The following is a 16,335-nucleotide window of genomic DNA, read 5'->3' as shown; positions in this document are numbered from 1 at the left end:
CAAGTATATGAAGGTGATGTGTGTGTGTGTGTGTGTGTGTGTGTGTGTGTGCGTATGTGTGTGCATGTCTGATCATAACCCCTCTCATGTCTCCCCTTGTCGTATCAAATCTCCTGGCTGGCCTCAAGATGATGCCCGTGTGGCTGGTACACTTCATGGCTCAGATCGGCCTATTAGAGCGCATCTCCTCAGTGTTCCGCATGGCCATTACCAAACACACAGAGAAGATGGCCACTCTGACCAAGAACAAAGACCTACACGCCCTCTCCGCATACCTCTCTATGGTCAGTCCCTATACACATCCACTCGCAGAGTGAATTCCAATGCGTTTTTTTATTGGACAACCATTTTCCGAACTGAACTGACACACTTGCTAGTTTACAACCTAGTTCTAGAACATACAATTGAGCGCTCTTCTGTCCTTCTTGAATGTAGAGCATGTGGTTATGTTTCTCCCTCTCTGCATGTTCTGTAATGCAGTGGTTTGGGGGGGAAGGCGCCCTGACATTTTCAAATGTGAAATAGGGATCCCTGTGGGGAAAAGGTTGGGAACTCCTGGTCTATTGTGAAATGTAACTTTAACTGGATGTCCTTGACTCTGTTTCCCCTGCTGATAGGTGTTCCCCCTAAGGAATCCAGTTTCCTAATGAATACTCTACTGCTGCAGCACTATAAGAGGGGATCCTACTACCCCATTGAGATCGCCTTCTACATCATCCCAGTCATCCGGTGGCGCTGTGCTGGTCAGAGTCCCTGTACAGAGGGTCCTTCTGAATGAGGAGGGCTCTGCGTATGGTCGGTATCTAGTTCACGGGGGGAAAGCACTAAAGCAATGACTCATTTTACTATTAGATATGCTTACTGTTGATCGTCTTTACTGTTGCAAAGTGAGTTGTTGGTCTATTTTATTTTTCCAATTTTTTATTTAATCTTTATTTAACCAGGTAGGCCAGTTGAGAACAAGTTCTCATTTACAACTGCGACCTGGCCAAGATAAAGCAAGGCAGTGCGACACAAACAACACAGAGTTACACATGGGATAAACAAACTTACAGTCAATAACACAATAGAAAAATATATATACAGTGTGTGCAAATGTAGTAAGATTAGGGAGGTAAGGCAATAAATAGGCCATATTGGCGAAATAATTACAATTTAGCAATTAAACACTGGAGTGATAGAAGATGATGAATGTGCAAGTAGAGATGCCGGGGTGCAAAGGAGCAAAAAATAAATAACAATATGGGGATGAGGTAGTTGGGTGGGCTATTTACAGATGGGCTGTGTACAGGTGCAATGATCAGTAAGCTGCTCTGACAGCTGATGCTTAAAGTTAGTGAGGGAGATATAAGACTCCAGCTTCAGTCATTTTTGCAATTCGTTCCAGTCATTGGCAGCAGATCACTGGAAGGAAAGGCGGAGTTGGCTTTGAGGATGACCAGTGAAATATACCTACTGGAGCGCGTGCTACGGGTGGGTGCTGCTATGGTGACCAGTGAGCTGAGATAAGGCGGGGCTTTACCTAGCAAAGACTTGTAGATGACCTGGAGCCAGTGGTTTTGGCAACGAATATGAAGCAAGGGCCAGCCAACGAGAGCATACAGATCACAGTGGTGGGTAGTATATGGGGCTTTGGTGACAAAACGGATGGCACTGTGATAGACTACATCCAATTTGCTTAGTAGAGTGTTGGAGGCTATTTTGTAAATGACATTGCCAAAGTCAAGGATCGGTAGGACGAGGGTATGTTTGGCAGCCGAGAGGAGGTGGTGGGGAACATCTCCATGATGTTCATTCATTCCCCCTCTGCCAAAGACCCCACCTCCAGTACCTGCCATCCAGGTAGCTGCCTCAACAACACACACCTGCACCAATAATAAATCACATTCAATTTGTCACCTGCTTCGTTAACAACAGGTGCAGACTAAGTGAAATGCTTCCTATATAGACTATAACACAGCATTTGAATTCATAGAGCACCCATCACACCAACAGAAACTCTGAAGAGACAGAGTAAAAGCATAGTAAATCAAATAAAACATTTGAGATGATCAGTGATGATCAGTACTTCAATGCTGCTGAAGGTCTATTTTCATACAAAAAAAGGCAGATAGTTTGAGATATTAATGATGAGAAACAGTTTTTATAGTTCAAATGATTGTGTTCTAAGACTCTCTCTCCACCTCCCAACAGGGAAGTCCTGTATGACTCTGTTGACCATGGTCAAGTTTGAGTGGTTTGAGGACTGGAAAGATACCAAGCTAAACAAGAGAGGGTCCGATTACAAAGACCTGAAGATGAGCATGGCCAAAGAGCTCCTAGACTGGCACTGGTTGTCTTCCCTCAGCTCAGGGATAATGTACTTTGAAAATATAGCTTCATTTGAACATAACTGGTCAAAATACATTGTCATATTCAATGTACTGATGTATACTGTAGAGTGGAGTTTTTTGGACAATCAAAAGAGGCATTATAATTCGTTACCACACCCATTGTGCTTGAAATCAAGACGTCTTTGAAGCAATAATGTCATACAATTGTAATGATGTCTCATACCTGCTGGCTGTCTCTGTACCTACCAGCACAAAATGTTGAAAATATGTATTTTTGGTAGAAAGATGTTGAAAAAAACATATTTCAACCAATTTTGCTCACTGGGTACCTTGTGTGCCTATAGGTGGTGTATATGGAGGCTTCCACACCCCTGACCAACATGCACTACCTCTGCGCCCCGCATGGGGAGATGTATGTGGCTGAACACAACCTGGACCACTTCAGCCGGGAGACGGTGGCCAGAACCTGGCACCCCACGGACATCAAGGGATTCTACCTCACCGGTGAGTAAGAAATAGTTCAGCGTTGTAGTATTTGAGTTTTATTTGAGTACATTTGTCACAAAGGCACAAGCTGATGCTTGACTGTGGCAGTTGTATGAGTTAGTCAGTGGAATAATAAGCAAGAACTGAAAGTCATTTTAAGGTGCTAACGTAGATAATACTGTTTCTGGTCTATGCTAGATGGTTCGACACATTGTACAAACTTACCATCAGTAGTTTTCATTTCAGCAAACCCTTTGTCTTGTTCTGAACCCCAGGACAGGACGTGTTCTGTAACGGGATGGGCCGGTGCTCTGCACGGAGGAATCGTGTGTGCCTCGACAGTACTGGACCGTATTCTCTACATGGACCTCCTAGCTCTGAAGAAACAGCTCAAAAAGCAGACTCGTGAAAAGGCTCGTAACAAGGCCTGGGAAACCATTTGGACACAGCAGTGACCACAGTCAAAATCATTATATAAACCAATATAATGTAGGCTACTGTGTACAGTGTGTCACATTTCTTCACCCTATCAATCAGTTTAATGTAACAGCGCCATTTTGTCTTATATTGAATTAAAATAGTGTGTCTTTCTTTATTAGCTGTTATGGTCACATGTTGCCATCTCCTTATCCTTGTTTAATAATGTTAGAAAAAAATGACATCACTGGATTCCACACAGTCATGAATGATTACTACTCTAGTCAGATCACACCAGGCAGAAACATGGTTTTGTTTCCATTGAAGTGCTTCTGTAGTACAGACACAACTCATTAAGGTGCGCTTTGCCCCCTGAAAGTCTGTTACATTTGTCCTCTCCACTGTGGGTAGTTTCAACCAGATGAGGTTCAAATGATACTTGTTATAATCCATTGCAACCAAGTAATGCTGTTACTGTAATACCTATCACTGTTGCTACACTGCTGTAACTTTTGCACCTGGTACTGTAGCCAGCCACCAGGTAGGTTTCAGCTTGTTCTGTTCTATCGACTCAAATGCAGATAGGAGAAAATAAGTCACTCTCAATGCACCTCACGTCTCAGTACAAACACTGTGCTGGGAACTGGACGTTGAACTCTCATGCCATTAAAAACACTTCACAACAAGTATTACAGTGCATTTGTTTTCCCTCATCAATCTACACACAATACCCCATAATGACAAAGCAAAAACTGATTTTTTGTACTTTTATTTTTATGTTATTAAAAATAAAAAACGGAAATATTACATTTACATAAGTTTTCAGACCCATTACTCAGCATTTTTTTGAAGCACCTTTAGCAGCAATTACAGCCTCGAGTCATCTAGGGTGTGACGCTACAAGCTTGACACACCTGTTTCAGAGGAGTTTCTCCCATTCTTCTCTGCAGATCATCTCAAGCTCTGTCAGGTTGGATGGGGTGTGTCGCTGCATAGCTAATTTCAGGTCTCTCCAGAGATGTTCGATTGGGTTCAAGTCTGGGCTCTGGCTGGGCCATTCAAGGACATTCAGAGACTTGTCCCGAAGAAACTCCTGCGTTGTCTTGGCTTAGGGTCGTTGTCCTGTTGGAAGGTGAACCTTCACCCCAGTCTGAGGTCCTGAGCGCTCTGGAGCACTCAGGACCTCCTCCCCTTTGCTCCGTTCATCTTCCCCTCGATCCTGACTAGTCTCCCAGTCCCTGCCACTGAAAAACATCCCCACAGCATGATGCTGCCACCACCATGTTTCACCAAGCATCCTACAGATGTGACACTTGGCATTCAGGCCAAAGAGTTCAATTCCTTTGACCTCAAGGCTTGGTTTTTGCTTGGTTTTTGCTCTGACATGCACTGCCTTTCCAAATCATGTCCAATCAATTGAATTTACCACGGTGGACTCCAATCAAGTTGTAGAAACATCTCAAGGATGATCAATGGAAACAGGATGCACCGGAGCTCAATTTCGAGTTTCAAAATGTCTGAATACTTATAGAAATAAGGTATTTCTGTTTTTTATTTTTAATACATTTGCAAAAAATTCTATAAAACTGTTTACCGCTTTGTCATTATGGGGTATTGTTTGTAGATTGATGAGGACATTTTTGTATTTAATCCATGTTAGAATAAATGTGGAAAAAGTCAAGGGGTCTGAATACTTTCCGAATGCACTTTATACTATATAAAAGTTGATGAATCACACTCACGTGATGAGTAACTTTGCACTGAGACCTGTCCTGAAGACATGTGTTAGTTCCCCAAGTTAATGCCTAGGCTTTAGCTCATTGGGCTAACACAGTCCACAATCACACAAGAGACCCAGGTTTCAAACCCAGTCTGTCATATTTGCAAAATGCTTGTATTGTTCAGGATGTTCCATAAAGTAACACATCACACATTTTGAGACCCAAAACAGTGTTGGGTTAGTAGCATTGAGGCATCTCAATAACAACTGCTCAACCTCTGGTCTAGTCTTAGATAATGAATAACAGAGATGGGCCATATATCTGTTTTGATCATAGTTCATTATAATTTTGATCATAGTTAACGGTCATAGACAGAGTCCATCCATATCCCCTTGGCTCCTGGACTCTGTCCACGCATTTCAAGGCTGTGTTGAAACAATGACTTATCAATGATCCAAGACCAGCTCTTTAATTAAATCCCTACCATTATGACAATGGGACAACGTCATCATAATGCTGCATCAAATGTCCATGATCCTCGAGGCGTTGTCAGACACAATGTAAGTAATGAAATGTATGTCCCCCTAATTGCCCTGAATACCTCTGTTGATCTTATAGCTATTGTATGCAGTAATCATGAGCCTATGAACCAGAGTTATACTGTTAGCACTGAGGCGGTGTGCCCTAGTAGGAAGTCCACTGTGTGCGGCTCACCCTGCACTATCAGCCCCAATATAAATACAATTAGCAAGTCTACTTCTGATAAGCTTCCCAGTAAAGCTGTCACACCCTGATATGTTTCATCTGACTTTGTGCTTGTCTCAACCCCCCTCCAGGTGTCACCCATCTTCCCCATTATCCCCTGTGTATTTAAACCTGTGTTCTCTGTTTGACTGTTGCCAGTTTGTTTTGTTCACGTAACCTACAAGCATTTATTCCCCTGCTCGGGTCTGTTTCTTGCTCCTGTTTTCTAGTCCTTCCCGGTTTTGACCCTTCTGCTTGCCCTGACCCTGAGCCTGCCTGCCGTTCTATACCTTGCCCCACCTCACTGGATTATTGACCACTGCCTGCCTTGACCCTAAGTCTACCTGCTGTTCTGGACCCTTTGCACCTTCTCTGGATTACTGACCCCTGCTTGCCTTTGACCTGTCGCTTGCCTGCCCCTGTATTCAAAATACCCTTTTGTTTCTTCAACACTGTCTGCATCTGGGTCATACCTGAAATGTGATAAAAGCATTAAAATCAATCAAGCAACCCAGAAAAGTGCGGTGTTGCAGTCTGTATTCAGAACCACATTCCTGTAAAGCTTAGAGACGATCTCATGTGAAATACTGTTGAAGTAATATGGCTACAGGTTCATCTGCCTCACCTTAAGCCCACTCTTGTGGTAAGCTGCTATAGACCACCAAGTGCTAACAGTCAGTATCTGGATAATATGTGTGAAATGCTTGATAATGTGATATCAACAGTATATTTTCTGGGTGATTTAAATATTGACTGGCTCTCATCAAGCTGCCCACTCAAGAAAAAACTTCAAACTGTAACCAGTGCCTGCAACCTGGTTCAGGGTCTCAGTCAACCTACCAAGGTATTTACAAACAGCACAGGAATAAAATCATCAACATGTATTGATCACATCTTTACTAATGCTGCAGAAGTTTGCATTAAAGCAGTATCCAAATCGATAGGATGTAGTGATCCCAATATAGCAGCCATATGTAGGAAAACCAAAGTTCCAAAGGCTGGGCCTAATATAGTGTATAAGAGGTCATACAATAAGTTTTGTAGTGATTCAAATGTTGATGATGTAAATAATATTTGCTGGTCTGTGGTGTGTAATGAGGAGCAACCAGACGCTGCAATTGACACATTTGTAAAATTGCTTATTCCAGTTACTAATAAGCCTGCACCCATTAAGAAAATTACTGTAACTGTTAAATCCCCTTGGATTGACGAGGAATTTAAAAATTGTATGGTTGAGAGGGACGAGGCAAAAGGTATGGCAATTAAGTCTGGCAGCCCAACTGACTGGCAAACATACTGCAAATTAAGAAATCATGTGACTAAACTATATAAAAAGAAAAATAAACTATAATATGAAACAAACAAAAATAAATGATATAAAGAATGCTAGTATAAAGCTCTGGAGCACCTTAAATGAAACCTTGGAAAAAAGGCAAACTCAGCTCCATCATTCATTGAATCAGATGGTTCATTCATCACAAAACCCACTGATATTGCCAACTACTTGAATAACTTTTTCATTTGCAAGATAAGCAAACGTATGTATGATATGCCAGCAAAAAACACTGACACTACACAGTCAAGTATATCTGACCAAATTATGAAAGACAAGAATTGTACTTTTGAATTCCGTAAAGTCAGTGTGGAAGAGGTGAAAAAATTATTGTTGTCTATCAACAATGACAAGCCACCGGGTTCTGACAATCTGGATGGAAAACTACTGAGGATAATAGAGGACGATATTACCACATCTTCAATTTAAGCCTACTAGAAAGTGTGTGCCCTCAGGCCTGGAGGGAAGCTAAAGTCATTCCGCTACCCAATAATAATAAATCCCCCTTTACTGGCTCAAACCAACCCTGGCTCAAACCAACCCTTAGTAAACTTCTGGAAAAAATTGTTTGACCAGATACAATGCTATTTCACAGTAAACAGATTGACAACAGACTTTCAGCATGCTTACAGGGAAGGGCACTCAACAAGCACATCACTACTGATGATTGGCTGAGAGAAATTGATGATACAATGATTGTGGGGGCTGTCTTGTTAGACTTCAGGGCAGCTTTTGACATTATCGATCGTAGTCTGCTGCTGAAAAAGCGTATGCGTTATGGCTTTACACCCCCTGCTATAATGTGTACAAAGAGTTACTTGTCTAACAGAACACAGAGGGTGTTCTTTAATGGAAGACTCTCAAACATAATCCAGGAAGAATCAGGAATTCCCCAGGGTAGCTGTTTAGGCTCCTTACTTTTTAAAAATCTTTACTAACGTCATGCCACTGGCTTTGAGTAAAGCCAATGTGTCTATGTATGCAGATGACTCAAAACCATACACGTCAGTTACTACAGCAACTGAAATGACTGAGACACTTAACAAAGAGCTGCAGTTCGTTTTTGCAGTGGGTAGCAAGGAATAAGTTAGTCCTAAATATTTACAAACTAAAAGCATTGTATTTGTGACAAATTACTCACTAAACCCTAAACCTCAATCACTTCTCATAATGAAACATTTGGAAATTTAGCAAGTTGAGGTGACTAAACTGCTTGGAGTTATCCTGGATTGTAAACTGTCATGATCAAAATATATTGATACAACAATATATTGATACAAATATATTGATACAAAATGGGGAGAAGTCTGTCCATAATAAAGCGCTGCTCTGCCTGCAGTTGGCTCAGAACAGGGCAGAATGGCTGGCCCTGAAATGTACATGGAGAGCTAAAATTAATGATATGCATGTCAATCTCTCATGGCTCAAAGTGGAAGAGAGATTGACTTAATCACTACTTGTTTTTGTAAGAGGTGTTGACAAGCTGAATGTACCGAGCTATCTGTTTAACTTGGGGATAGGCGTCTCGCTAGCGGGACACCTGTCGACAACATCCGGTGAAATTGGAGGGAGCGCAATTCAAATAAATAATAGTAATATGAAACATTCATGAATATACAAGTATCTTATAAAATTTTAAAGCTTAAATTCTTGTTAATATAACGGTGTTGTCCGATTTACAATAGGCTTTACAGCGAAAGCATACCATACGATTGTTTGAGGACGGCGCCCCACATCAACATATTTTTCAACCAGCACAGGCTTCATAAAATGACAAATAGCGATTAAATAATCACTTACTTTTTCCTCTGTTTGCAATCCCAAGGGTCCCAGCTACAACATGCATGGTCGTTTTGTTAGATAAAATCCTTCTTTATATCCCCAAAAGTCTGTGTAGTTGGCGCCATCGATTTCAGTAATCCACTCATTCTACATGCAGACAAAGGAGTCCAAAAAGCTACCGCTAAACTTTGTTCAAGCAAGTCAAACTACATTTCTATTTAATCCTCAAGTATCCTAAAATGTAAGTCAACTATAACATTTAATACCGAAAGATGTATGTTCAATAGAAAAGTAAAATTAGTAAGCTCGCGTCCTCTTCACCGCGCGCCAACAGACTGATTTTGAACCAGGAGTCTTTGTACAAAAACTCAAAATTCTTGCTTGTTTTGAAGAAACAACGAGCTCAAAAACAAATTCTGGTTGGTTTTTCTTTGGAATTTCGCCTGCCCTATCAATTGTGTTATAGTCTCAGACATTATTTTAACATTTCTAGCAACTTCAAAGTGTTTTCTATCCAATGCTACCAATTATATGCATATCCTGGCTTCTGGGCCTGAGTAACAGGCAGTTTCCTTTGGGCACGTCAGTCAGGCGGAAATTACGGAAAATAGACCCTAGCTCTAAATAAAATACTTGCACAAAGCTCGGACACCCATGCATACCCCAAAAGACATGCCACCAGAGGTCTCTTCACAGCCCCAAGTCCAAAACAGACTATGGGAGGCGCACAGTGCCACTTAGAGTCATGACTACATGGAACTCTATTCCACATCAGGTATCTGATGCAAGCAGTAGAATCAGCTAAATAAAGGGTAAAAATACACCTTATGGAACAACGGGGACTGTGAAGAGACACACAAAGGTACAGACACATGCATACACATTCATTGCGATATTGTTGTATGGTGGTATAGTACATTTTGTATTGTAGATATGTAGTGGTGTAATAATGTTATACGATGTTCTGTTTTATGTTTTGTTTTATATGTAATGTAAGTGCTTTAATATGTTTGGACCCCAGGAAAAGAAGCTGCTGCCTTGGCAGAAGCTAATGGGGATCCATAATAAATACAAATAGGCAAGGGGGCATTAAGTGAAGGGGTTACCATTTTGCTGTCACTTCATACACTACACGTCATCAGCCAAAGACCTGTTCCTATTCATGTAAGGATATATGATTGGGCAACTGGAGTAATAGGAAATAACATATTTATAACCGAGAGGTATGCCACGACCTGTCATGTCCATCACGTAGTACATTTTTATCAGTTTGTCTGTTCAATATCTTACCAGTGTTTTACAGAACAGCTTCCTGGTAAGGGCTGTTATGTAACCTATTGGGCAAAAGAGCACAGATGATGTGTTACAGCAACAGAAACGGCTAATACAGGACAGATTGGATCACTGATATGAGAACAGACTTTATTCCCGATGTCAAAATAGTTCAAATAATTTACCATATTACACAACAAGGTCCATGACATTGATACATAAATTAATAAACTATTCTGAGTAACACATTGAAAAATTAAATGTGAAAGATTTCTTAATATTTACACACTGGTTTGTACAGACTGGTAGCTATAGCTACTATGCAACCCCATTCGATATCTTGTCCCCAACTTTTGCTTTGAAGTACACACTTTCATAGACGTCCAAACACTTGCTTTTCCTTATGGTCTCCAAACTTTCCACCTCATGTCCCCATTCCACATTCCCAAGGACCAAGTCTCTGTGGTATACATGTCCAGCTTCAGGATCCCCACTCCACATACACTATGTGCCATTTTCTGTGTTATTTATCCTTTAGTCTGTGGCCTCAGGCCTCCCCTTCACGGGATTCCTAAGGTGGTACAGTCCTATGGTTGGGAGTGGGGTTCAGGAGGCACTGAGTAAGGTTGCAGGGGGAAAACAGGTGTGTTGGAGAGCTCAGAGTAGGCTGGAGGAAGCTCTGGGTAGATAAAGTCTGGCTTCATCTCCACCTAGACGAAATTAGATCAGAAGTGGATGAATAGAAATTAAAACACATTTACAATACAGTACAGTGTTTTACCCAAAAAGTGTGAATAAAAATGTATTGTAAAGTTGTAAACCCTACTGTACGGTACCGTTTGTACCTCATGTTTAGGATGGACTATTACCTCATTGTAGGCAGGCGGTGGGCTGTAGAACTCTGAGGTGCTGTAGCGAGGAGGTCTGTGGATGTCTTCGTTGTCATAAGATACTGCGGGGAAGGGAATGACATAGATGGAGGCCCTGTCTCGTCTCTCGCGGGCCCGGTGTAAGAACTTACAGAAGGCTATGCAGCAGATGATGGTGATGCCAAATGTGATCAACGGGATGAAGATTCTAAGGGAAGAGAATGTAATTGGTTGGTGAATTTCTCATTGCTGTAGGAGCGCATGACAAGTCACGAGCAAAGTCTATTTCAGCGTGTGTTTGTGCGTGTGTGTCCTAGACTGATATGAATGTGAACGGAGACTCTTACTCTAAAATGAGAAACGTGTCTTGTATCGGCATCTTGTGAAGTTAACACCTGCACCCCAGTAGAAACCTGCAAGGACAAACACAAATACCTCATGAAGCTGGTTGAGAGAATGCCAAGAGTGTGCAAAGCTGTCATCAAGGCAAAGGGTGGCTACTTGAAGAACATAAAATATAAAATGAATTTTGATTTGTTTAACACTTTTTTGGTTACTACATGATTCCATATGTGTTATTTCATAGTTGTGATGTCTTCTTTTATTCTACAATGTAGGAAAAAGTCTGTAATAACTCAAAGTGCAGAAGTATGAAAAATAATATTGTTATATTAGGAATAAAGGAGGATGAAAACGAAAACTATCAGTCAACGGAGGAAAAAATCAAGGTGTTCATGAAACGTAATCTCAAGATGACAGGTGGAAACAACTAATTTTCAGAGGGAAGGCCCCGTCCGATCGTAGCTATGCTAACACACACTACAAAATGAAAAGTGCCTTGTTACAACAGGGTAGGGAATTGAAGAACATACGTTCTCTATTAATGAACTATTTCCCCATGAAACAGTGAAGTGAGGACGTGCCCTGTACCCCATTTCAAAGGGCTCCGAGCAGAGAAGAAGAATGTTCGTCTAGTGGTCGATAAATTATATGTAAACAACCAAACGTTCAAGGACTCGAAGATTACAAGATGGCTGTGAGAGAGCTACCTCCTGTTGAAGTAGTCCCCAATACACATTTGCACCTCATTACAAAGAACAATTATGGATTAATTAGTTTTTTACAAAAACATTTTTTTCCATGATGGACTTTTTTTAAATTCATGCTGTATGGAACCGTGGACTAAGTGGACTTAAAATAAAGATAGACTTATGGCAATGCAGAATGGGTATGATGAACTTCAAATTAAATCATGGTGCTTTTTAATGGTAAGTTTACAAACATTGGTTGTGGTAAATATAAATGAAACTTGGGTATCATTATGGTAAGTGGGGAAATAAGTATAGCAAGTCATAATTGTAATGGCTTAGCAGATAATAAAAAAATAAATATTATTTCTCTTTGCAGGTAAAAATGTATCTATTGTTTACAGGAAACTCATTCTACAAATATAGATTAGATTCGGTAGAAAAAGGACTGGGAGGGAGAAATATATTTTTGTCATGGGCAAAGAAACTCAAAAGGGGTGATTTGTAACGGCTGTCGTCTGAAGAAGTGGACCAAGGTGCAGCGGAGTTAGTGTTCATTATAAGAATTTAATATAAACAACGTGAACACCATACAAAACAAGAAAAGAGCAAACCGACAGCAAACAGTCCTGTCTGGTACAAAACACTGACAGAAACAATTACCCACAAAACCCAAAGGAAAAACATGCTCCTTATGTGTGACTCCCAATCAGCGGCAACGAGCTTCAGCTGTGCCTGATTGGGAGCCACACACACGGCCCAAAACAAAGAAATACCAAAACCTAGAAAAAGGAACATAGAACGCCCACCCAATGTAACACCCTGGCCTAACCAAAATAAAGAACAAAAAACCCCTCTCTATGGCCAGGGCGTTACATGATTACACTAATTAATACAAATTTTGTTACGATTGTGCAAACTGCGCAAACAGATCCGCAAGGAAGGTGGATTCTTTTAAATATGCTATTGGACCAAAAACAGATCCGGCTAATTAATCTATATGGGCCAAATAATGATGATCCATACTTCTTGGAAAATATATATAATAATCTACTAAACTCACAAAGCAAAAAATGAATCTATTATTATGGTGTGAGATTATAATACGGTTTTAAGTACCTCAATGGATCGTAAAGGACATTTTCCTCCTGACAGAGCTGGTGTAACTGAGTCAGGTTTGTAGGCCTCCTTGCTCGCACGCGCTTTTTCAGGTCTGCCCACATATTTTCTATAGGATTGAGATCAGGGCTTTGTGATGGCCACTCTAATACCTTGACTTTATTGTCCTTAAGCCATTTTGCCACAACTTTGGAAGTATGCTTGGGGTCAACGTCCATTTGGAAGACCAATTTGCGACCAAGCTTTAACTTCCTGACTGATGACTTGAGATGTTGCTTCAATATAGCCACATAATTTTCCTGCCTCATGATGCCATCTATTTTGTGAAGTGCACCAGTCCCTCATGCAGCAAAGCAGCCCCACAACATCATGCTGCCACCCCCGTACTTCACGGTTGGGATGGTGTTCTTCGGCTCGCAAGTCTCCCCCTTTTTCCTCCAAACATAACAATGGTCATTATGGCCAAACAGTTCTATTTGGTTTCATCAGACCAGAGGACATTTCTCCAAAAAGTACGATCTTTGCCCCCATGTGCAGTTGCAAACCGCAGTCAGGCTTTTTTATGGCGGTTTTGGAGCAGTGGCTTCTTCCTTGCTGAGCGGCCTTTCAGGTTATGTCTATATAGGACTCATTTTACAGTGAATATTGATAGTTTTCTACCTGTTTCCTCCAGCTTCTCCACAAGGTCCTTTGCTGTTGTTCTGGAATTGATTTGCACTTTTCACACAAAAGTACATTCATCTCTAGGAGACAGAACGCGTCTCCTTCCTGAGCGGTATGACGGCTGCGTGGTCCCATGGTGTTTATACTTGCGTCCTACTGTTTGTACAGATGAACATGGTACCTTCAGGCATTTGGAAATTGCTCCCATGGATGAACCAGACTTGTGGAGGTTTACAAATTTATTCTGGGGTCTTGGCTGATTTCTTTTCATTTTCCCATGATGTCAAGCAAAGAGGCACTGAGTTTGAAGGTCGGCCTTGAAATACATCCACAGGTACACCTCCAATTGACCCAAATGATGTCAATTAGCCTATCAGAAGCTTCTAAATCCATGACATCATTTTCTGGAATTTTCCAAGCTGTTTAAAGGCACAGTCAACTTAGTGTATGTAAACTTCTGACCCACTGGAATTGTGATACAGTGAATTATAAGTGAAATAATATGTCTGTAAACAATTGTTGGAAAATGACTTGTGTCATGCACAAAGTAGATGTCCTAACCTACTTGCCAAAACTATAGTTTGTTAACAAGAAATTTGTGGAGTGGTTGAAAAACGAGTTTTAATGACTCCAACCTAAGTGTATGTAAACTTCTGACTTCAACTGTATATAATGAATATGAGTTTGGGGGGCTAAAATGATTAAATATTAAAGCTTTAAACCTCTCACTAAATGCGTCACTTATACATAAATTATACTTCATCCCAAAATGGTTCTTCAGTAGATTATTAAGAAAGGCTCATCCTTTGTTCAAAAATTGCCTTTTTGCAGTCATACAGATTGCTACTTCTCATTTCTGACTAATTGAAAATGACATTTTTATCATGTTTCAGGTTAAGACCCAAATGCAGACTTTGTCGAAGTAACAATGTATATTACAGAAACAGGGGCAGGCAAACAACAGGTCAAGGCAGGCAGGGGTCGATAATCCCGACTAGTGGGGAAATGTACAGGATGTCAGGCAGGCTCAGAGTCAGAGTCAGAGTCAGAGTCAGAGTCAGAGTCAGAGTCAGAGTCAGAGTCAGAGTCAGGGTCAGAGTCAGGGTCAGAGTCAGGGTCAGGGTCAGGGTCAGGGTCAGGGTCAGGGTGGGCAGAAAAGGTCAAAACTGACAGTCTGCACAGACAGACTGAAAACACAGGTATAAGTACCCAGGGGATAATGGGGAAGATGGGCGACACCTGGAAGGGGGTGGAGACAAGCACAAGGACAGGTGAAACAGATCAGGGTATAACAATTTTAAGTATTGCCCTTTCTTAAACAAGCCATACAAAGCTGGTTACAATTTCAATTTTATCCTCCAGAAAATATGAATTATATTTCTTAATGATATTAAGAATAGAAACAGAGGAGTTATGTCACATATGCAGCGTACAAAAATATATGGGAATATCTGCTCAATCCAAATTTACAACCAACTAATTGCAGCATTACCACAAAAATGGAGGAGGCAAGTGGAAAATGGAGAAGGTAGGGAACTTATTTGCCTGCCATATATTAAAGATACAAATTGTCTGAAAGCAATTGGCATAAATAGAAAAATATACCAGTTTCATTTGAGGACAAAAATGTTGACAGCTGCGCCGTAAAATAAATGGGAAGAGAAAAATGGGAATCGATGTACCGATTCCATGAACTGGTTCAAAAAAAATAACACTTGATTCAACACTTAAATGATTATATACAATTCTTGCCACCAACAGAATGCTATATATACAGTGCTGTGAAAAAGTATTTGCCCCTTCCTGATTTCTTATCCGGGTGGCCATTTCATGAATTGTTCAGCAGTCTTATGGCTTGGGGGGAGAAGCTGTAAGGAGCCTTTTGGACCTAGACTTGGTGCTCTGCTACCGCTTGCCGTGCAGTACCAGAGAGAACAATCTATGACCTGGGTGACTGGAGTCTCTTGGTGTGGTTGGACCATGATAGTTTGTTGGTGATGTGGACACCAAGGAACTTGAAACTCTCGAGACGTGAAACTTCACACGTGATATCATCACGTGAAGTGATTTCACATGTGAAATCATGTTTTTCCACAACTGTCATCGACATGAAACATGACTCAAACATGAAATAGTACCTTTGCCACACTCGGATAGAAAAGAACCAGAGCTGTGCTTTGTTGCAATGTAATCTCAACACCCAGAACCAAATCTCAGCTACCAGAGACTAGTTGCAATATAAAACAAAGAGCATTGCAACGAAAATGTAATATAAACTTCTGTCACCCTCAATTTGAATTGGTCAGTATCAAGGTAGAGTTAGTATCGACTTTCTACTATGGCTTGATCGAGAGGCACTCACTGGTGATAATATACCATGTTATTAAGTACACAGAGTGATAAAATCACAAGTAGATAAAAGCACAAATGGAAGTGAAGTGAAAGAACAAGCTTCCAAAGAATAGCAGACCTAACCGCATAGTCAATGTGTACAACACAGAGTCAACACTAAGAATAATCTATTCAATCTGTCAGAGTAGATTGTTTATTTATTTAACTAGGCAAGTC

The sequence above is a fragment of the Salmo trutta genome, chromosome 32 (genome assembly GCF_901001165.1).
Source record: "Salmo trutta chromosome 32, fSalTru1.1, whole genome shotgun sequence".
Lineage (NCBI taxonomy): Eukaryota > Metazoa > Chordata > Actinopteri > Salmoniformes > Salmonidae > Salmo > Salmo trutta.
Note: the sequence above shows the minus strand (reverse complement) of the source record.